Source organism: Suncus etruscus, chromosome X (assembly GCF_024139225.1).
Source record: "Suncus etruscus isolate mSunEtr1 chromosome X, mSunEtr1.pri.cur, whole genome shotgun sequence".
NCBI classification, from domain to species: domain Eukaryota; kingdom Metazoa; phylum Chordata; class Mammalia; order Eulipotyphla; family Soricidae; genus Suncus; species Suncus etruscus.
Window position 1 is genome coordinate 18,180,177 of NC_064868.1, and position 7,877 is coordinate 18,188,053.

The window sequence follows — 7,877 nt, forward strand, 5'->3', positions numbered from 1 at the left end:
GACCATATGGGACACCGGGGGATTGAACCACGGTCCGTCCTATGGTAGTGCTTGCAAGGCAGACACCTTACCTCTAGCTCCACCTCTCTGACCCCACAAAACCGATCTTAAATGACCTACTCAGGGACGAATTACACAATCCAAGCCCACGATTGTAACAACAACCACCCTACACAACAGTCCTTAGTGCCATCTTTATATCAAAATTTGGTGTTTCTTTTGGTCAGTCTTGTCTTAAAGTAGGTCTTTCAGTTTCTCTCTTAAGACTCGTTTTGAGTCTGTAAAGTTTCTGAGCTGTTTTTTGTCTGTGAAACCATGTCTTCTTCCTCAAACGTGAAAGTGAGTTTTGCTGGGTGCAGTATTCCAGGTAAAGCATTTATTTCATTGAGTTTTGTCACTATGTCCCACCACTGCTTTCTGGCCTTGAGTGTTTTTGGTGACAAGTCTGCTGTGAATCTCAAGGATGTTCCCTTGAATATAATTTCCCTTTTTGATCTTGCTGCTTTCAGAATTCTGTCTCTATCTGTGGGATTAGTCATTGTGACTAGGATGTGTCTTGAGGTGTTTTTCTGGGGTCTCTTTTAGTTGATATTCTTCGGGAATGCAGGATTTGATAGCATATTTTCTTAAGCTCTGGAAGTTTCTCTTTAATGTTCTTGACCATTGATTCTTCCTGGAGATTTTCTTCCTGGGTCTCTGGGACTCCAACAATTCTTAATTTGTTTCTGTTGAGCTTATCATAGACTTCTATTTTCATCTGTTCCCATTCTTTGACTAATTTTTCCACTGTCTGTTCTTTTGGTTTAAGTTTTTTTTTCCAATCTCTCCCGCTGTATGAAGTTGTTTTGTATCTCATCTTCCAGAGCAATACTTCTTTCCTCAGCTTCTGTTACCCTGTTAGAGAGCTTATCCATTTTGTCATTCAATTCATTTACTGAGTTTTTCAGACCTGTTATTTGACCTGTTATTTCAGTTTGGAGTTTTCTGATTTCTATCTTCTTATTTTCTTGCTTCTTATTAGTGTTCTGTTCAACTCGATTCATGGTTTCTTTGAGTTCTGTGAGCATCTTCCATATTTCTTCTCTAAACTCCTTATCTGAGAGACTGACTAGTTGGTTGGCCATTTTCTGGTCATCAGAGTTGCCATCTTCATTCTCTATGTCTAATGCTGGCCTGCATTGTTTCCCCATTGTCACACTTGTACTGTGGGTTTTTCCTCGTGTTGTGGTGCTATTCATTGGCTAAATGATGTGCATGGCCACACTCCTCTGGCTCCACATTTTCTGGGTGGGTCGACTTGCCTCCAAGGAAGGGGATCCCTCCGTGGATGAAGCCTCACACAGGATCAAATCTTAGGCCCAAGCATGCACTAGAGAAGATAGTCCGGAGAGAAATGTTGGGCTTCAGAGATTCAGCACAGTTCCTAGTGTGATTTTTTCTTCTTGTTGCAGTGATGTTATTTTATTAGAAAGAGTACACAGCCACAATGTGAAGAGAAGCTGTCATGCTCTTCTGGAGTCTCTGGGCAAGTGATTATTCTGGGCCATTTTAGGCCCACTCCTGAGAGGTTCAAGAGACAGGACAGAAAAAAAAAAAACACGGACAGGCAACACTCATAGTTTCTCACAGTTGGGAACCACTGGGCAGATGTAGATTTCAGCCTGTCATCAAAAACAGTGGACCTTCCTTTCTGCAAAATACTGCTGATAGCCGGTTTTCATAATTGGACCCAGTTTCTTGGCGTTCCGTCCCAGGCTGAATCAGCCTCTGGGAGAGCTATTATTCTGGGCCCTTTTTTGCCCACTCCTGAGAGGTTCAGGAGACAAGACAGTTGAAAAACATGCACAGGCAATACTCCCAGTTTCTCACAGTCAGTAACCACTGGGCAGCTGAGCTGATTTTTTTAATCAGAGGTGATGTCTGGATTAATGGCTAAAATGAGCACGCTTTTCAATGCATGACTTTTGAAGTGGGTTTTAAAGCAGGACACCGCAACTCTCAGCTCCAGAGACACACAGAGACATAAACACAAGGCTTAGCTTGTTATGACAGAGTTTGCCAAGGTTGAATGCACCACTCTTTATGGAGCCTTTCGCCACCCCTGGGTGGCATTCCTACTGTTTGAGAACCAACGATGTAAAAGAAGAAAGGAAAAAAAGAAGAGAAAGATAACAAACAAGACAACTACAATAAACAACAAACAGTAGCAACAAAAATACTAAAACAAACAAAAGAACAAACAAATAACCAAACCCAGGAACTACAAAAAAGAAACCAAAAAGAAAAACAAAACAAAAACAAGAAAGCAAGAAAAACTGTCAAAAAACTCAAATAAAAAACCCATAGCAGCAACTACTTACAAATATGTTGTTTCTTCTTTTTTATTTTATTTATTTATTTTTTGTATATTTATATATATATATATATATATATATATATATATATATATATATATATATATATATATATATATATATATATATATATATTGCAAAGGCACAGTAAGTATTGGGGAAATTAGAAAGGAAATTCCCGTAGCTCCCTGTGTGTGACACCAGGCGGGGAAAATCCGCGAAAGTACACCGGCCCAGTGGGGCTCAGCTGTGAAAGACTGTGAGTGTGACCTGTCTATGTCTGTCTACTGTCCTCTTGCGTGAAACTCTTGCGAGTGGGGCAAAAAGAGGCTCAGAGGAGCACGGCCGCGTAGCGAAGCGGAGCGGCCGTGCACTCTTTCTAAGGAAAGAACTCCATTGCAACAAGAAGGAAAAATCACACTAAGAACGGCGCTATATCACAGAAGCAAACATTTCTCTCTGGACTGTCTTCTCTGTTGCATGCTCGGGCTTAAGATTTGACCCAGTGTGAGGCCTCATCCACGGAGGACTCCCCTCCCTTAGAGGCAAGTCAGCCCATCCAGAAAGGGAGGAGCCAGAGGAGTGTGCTGCCTACATCATATAGACAATGAATACCACCACAACACGTAGAAAAACCCACAATACAAGTGTGACAATGGGGAAACAATGCAGGCCAGCATCAGACATAGAGAATGAAGATGACAATTCTGAGGACCAGATAATGACTGAACAACTAATCAACCTCTCAGATAAGGACTTTAGACTAGCAATATGGAAGGTGCTCAACAGACTCCAAGAAACCATGGATCGAGTTGAACAGAACACTAATAAGAACCAAGAAAATATGAAGGCAGAAATGACAAAACTCCAAACTGAAATAACATGTCAACTAACAGGACTGAAAAAGTCAGTAAACGAAGTGAATGACAAAATGGATAAGCTCTGGGACAGGGTATCAGAAGCTGAGAATAGACTTGGTGCTGTGGAAGATGAGATACATAACAATTCCATACAGCAGGAGAGATTGGACAAAAAACTTAAAGCAAATGAGCAGACAATGGAAAAATTAGTCAAAGAATGGGAACAGACGAAAATAGAAGTCTATGATAAGATCAACAGAAACAACTTAAGAATCATTGGAGTCCCAGAGACCCAGGAAGAAAATTTCCAGGAAGAATCAATGGTCAAGAACATCATTAAAGAGAAACTTCCAGAGCTAAAGAATATATGTGATCAAATCCTGCATGCCCGAAGAGTACCAACCAAAAGAGACCCCAGAAAAACCACCCCAAGACACATCCTAGTCACAATGACAAATCCCACAGATAGAGACAGAATTCTGAAAACAGCAAGATCAAAAGGGGAAATCATGTTCAAGCAAGCTTCCCTGAGATTTACAGCAGACCTGTCACAAGAAACGCTCAATGCCAGAAAGCAGTGGTGGGATATTGTGACAAGACTGAATGAAATGAATGCTTCACCCAGAATACTATACCCAGCAAAACTCACTTTCCTGTTTGATGGAAGAATACATGGTTTCACAGACAAAAAACAGCTCAGAAACTTCACAGACACAAAACCAGTCTTAAGAGAAAAACTGAAAGACCTAATCTAAGACAAGACTACCCAAAAGACACACCAAATTTTGAAATAAAGATGGCGTTAAATCCCAGGACAATTCTTTCTCTCAACGTCAATGGACTAAATGCACCAGTTAAGAGACACAGAGTGGCTAAATGGATCAAAAAACTCAATCCAACCTTCTACTGCCTACAAGAAACGCACCTGAATAGTCAGAACAAACATAGACTCAAAATAAAAGGCTGGAGAAAAGTTATCCAAGCAAACAACACCCATAAAAAAGCTGGAGTGGCCATACTAATATCAGATAATGCAAACTTTATACTCAGGAAGGTTGTAAGGGACAAAGACGGACATTTTATATTAATCAAGGGGTATGTAGAGCAGGAAGAATTCACTCTCCTAAACATATATGCACCGAATGAGGGGCCAGCAAAATATTTAATACAACTGTTGACAAATCTGAAAAATAATATCAACAACAACACAATAATTGTGGGGGACCTTAACACGGCTTTGTCAACACTGGACAGGTCAACCAGACTGAAACCCAACAAGAATATACTAGACCTGAGGAGAGAAATGGAAGAAAGAGGCCTAGTGGATATATATAGGACACTCCATCCCCAGAAACCTGGATACACATTCTTCTCCAATGTACATGGGACATTCTCCAGGATAGACTACATGCTGGCACATAAAACATACCTCCATAAGATCAAGAGGATAGAAATTTTGCAGACTACCTTCGCTGACCACAAGGCTCTGAAATTATTTGTGAACTCCAAAGGGACTCAGAAGAAACACTTTAACACCTGGAAGTTAAACAGCCTCATGCTCAATAACCAGTGGGTCCGAGATGAAATCAAGGAGGAAATAAAAAGGTTCCTGGAAACAAATGACAATAAAGACACAAACTCTCAGAACTTATGGGACACAGCAAAAGCAGTACTGAGAGGAAAATTTATAGCTTTGCAAGCACACATCAGGAAGGAAGAAGGAGCTTACCTGAGTAGCTTAATGACACAGCTAATAGAACTAGAAAATGCTCAACAAAAGGACCCAAGAATAGGAAGACAGAAGGAAATAACAAAGCTGAGAGCAGAAATCAACGAAGTGGAAACTCAAAAAACAATCCGAAAGATCAACGAAAGCAGAAGTTGGTTCTTTGAAAAAATAAACAAGATAGACCACTGGCAAACCTAACAAAGAAAGAGAGAGAGAAACTTGATAACTCGTATCAGGAATGAAAAAGGAGAGATCACTACTGATATGACAGATATTCAAAGGGTAATCAGAAACTACTTTGAAAAACTCTACGCCACTAAAAATGAGAACCTGGAAGAAATGGATAAATTCTTGGACTCTTATAATCTTCCACGGTTGAAGGAAGAGGATGTAGCATATCTAAACACCCCCATCACCATTGATGAAATTAAAACAGTAATCAAATGTCTGCCGAAAAACAAAAGCCCAGGTCCAGATGGATTCACTAATGAATTCTATCAAACTTTCCAAGAGGAACTACTGCCAATCTTGGCAAGACTCTTTCATGAAATTGAACAAACAGAAACACTTCCAAATAGCTTTTATGAAGCCAACATCACCTTGATACCTAAACCAGACAGAGACGCTACCAAAAAAGAAAATTACAGACCAATATCACTGATGAATGCAGATGCAAAGATCCTCAACAAAATCCTGGCAAATAGGATTCAATGCCTCGTTAAGAAGATCATCCACTACGATCAAGTAGGTTTCATCCCAGGAATGCAAGGCTGGTTTAACATCCGTAAATCTATCAACATAATACACAACATCAATAACAAGAAAAATAAAAACCACATGATCATATCAATAGATGCAGAGAAAGCATTTGATAAGGTCCAACACCCATTCTTGATCAAAACTCTCAGCAAGATGGGAATGGAGGGAACCTTTCTCAATATAGTGAAGGCCATCTACCACAAGCCAGTGGCAAATATTATCCTCAATGGAGAAAAACTGAAAGCCTTCCCTCTAAATTCTGGCACAAGACAAGGCTGTCCTCTCTCACCACTCCTATTCAACATAGCACTGGAAGTACTTGCTATAGCGATTAGGCAAGAAAAGGATATCAAGGGAATCCAGATAGGAAAGGAAGAAGTCAAGCTCTCACTGTTTGCAGATGACATGATACTCTACTTAGAAAACCCTGAAGACTCTATCAAAAAGCTTCTAGAAACAATAGACTCATATAGCAAGGTGGCAGGCTACAAAATTAACACACAAAAATCAATGGCCTTTCTATACACCAATAGTAATAAGGATGAAATGGACATTAAGAAAACAACCCCATTCACAATAGTACCACACAAACTCAAATATCTTGGAATCAACTTGACTAAATATGTGAAGGACCTATACAAAGAAAACTATAAAACTCTGCTCCAAGAAATAAGAGAGGACACACGGAAATGGAAACACATACCCTGCTCATGGATTGGCAGGATTAACATCATCAAAATGTCAATACTCCCCAAGGCATTATACAGATTTAATGCCATCCCTCTAAAGATACCCATGACATTCTTCAAAGAAGTGGATCAGACACTTTTGAAATTCATTTGGAACAATAAACACCCTCGAATAGGTAAAGCAATCATTGGGAAAAAGAATATGGGAGGAATTACTTTTCCCAACTTTAAACTGTACTACAAAGCAACAGTTATCAAAACAGCATGGTATTGGAATAAGGATAGGTCCTCAGATCAGTGGAATAGGCTTGAATACTCAGAAAATGTTCCCCAGAGATACAACCATCTAATTTTTGATAAAGGAGCAGGAAATCCTAAATGGAGCAGGGAAAGCCTCTTCAACAAGTGGTGTTGGCACAATTGGATAGCCACTTGCAAAAAATTAAACTTAGACCCCCAGCTAACATCATGTACAAAGGTAAAATCCAAATGGATTATAGACCTCGATATCAGCCCCAAAACCATAAGATATATAGAACAGAACATAGGCAAAACACTACAGGACATTACAGGCATCTTCAAGGAGGAAACTGCACTCTCCAAGCAAGTGAAAGCAGAGATTAACAGATGGGAATATATTAAGCTGAGAAGCTTCTGCACCTCAAAGGAAATAGTGCCCAGGATACAAGAGCCACCCACTGAGTGGGAGAAACTATTCACCCAATACCCATCAGATAAGGGGCTAATCTCCAAAATATACAAGGCACTGACAGAACTTTACAAGAAAAAAAACATCAAACCCCATCAAAAAATGGGGAGAAGAAATGAACAGACACTTTGACAAAGAAGAAATACGCATGGCCAAAAGACACATGAAAAAATGTTCCACATCACTAATCATCAGGGAGATGCAAATCAAAACAACGATGAGATACCACCTCACACCCCAGAGAATGGCACACATCACAAAGAATGAGAATAAACAGTGTTGGCGGGGATGTGGAGAGAAAGGAACTCTTATCCACTGCTGGTGGGAATGCTGTCTAGTTCAACCTTTATGGAAAGCGATATGGAGATTCCTCCAAAAACTGGAAATCGAACTCCCATACGATCCAGCTATACCACTCCTAGGAATATACCCTAGGAACACAAAAATACAATATAAAAACCCCTTCCTTACACCTATATTCATTGCAGCTCTATTTACCATAGCAAGACTCTGGAAACAACCAAGATGCCCTTCAACAGACGAATGGCTAAAGAAACTGTGGTACATATACACAATGGAATATTATGCAGCTGTCAGGAGAGATGAAGTCATGAAATTTTCCTATACATGGATGTACATGGAATCTATTATGCTGAGTGAAATAAGTCAGAGAGAGAGAGAAAAACGCAGAATGGTCTCACTCATCTATGGGTTTTAAGAAAAATGAAAGACACCCTTGTAATAATAATTTTCAGACACAAAAGAGAAAAGAGCTGG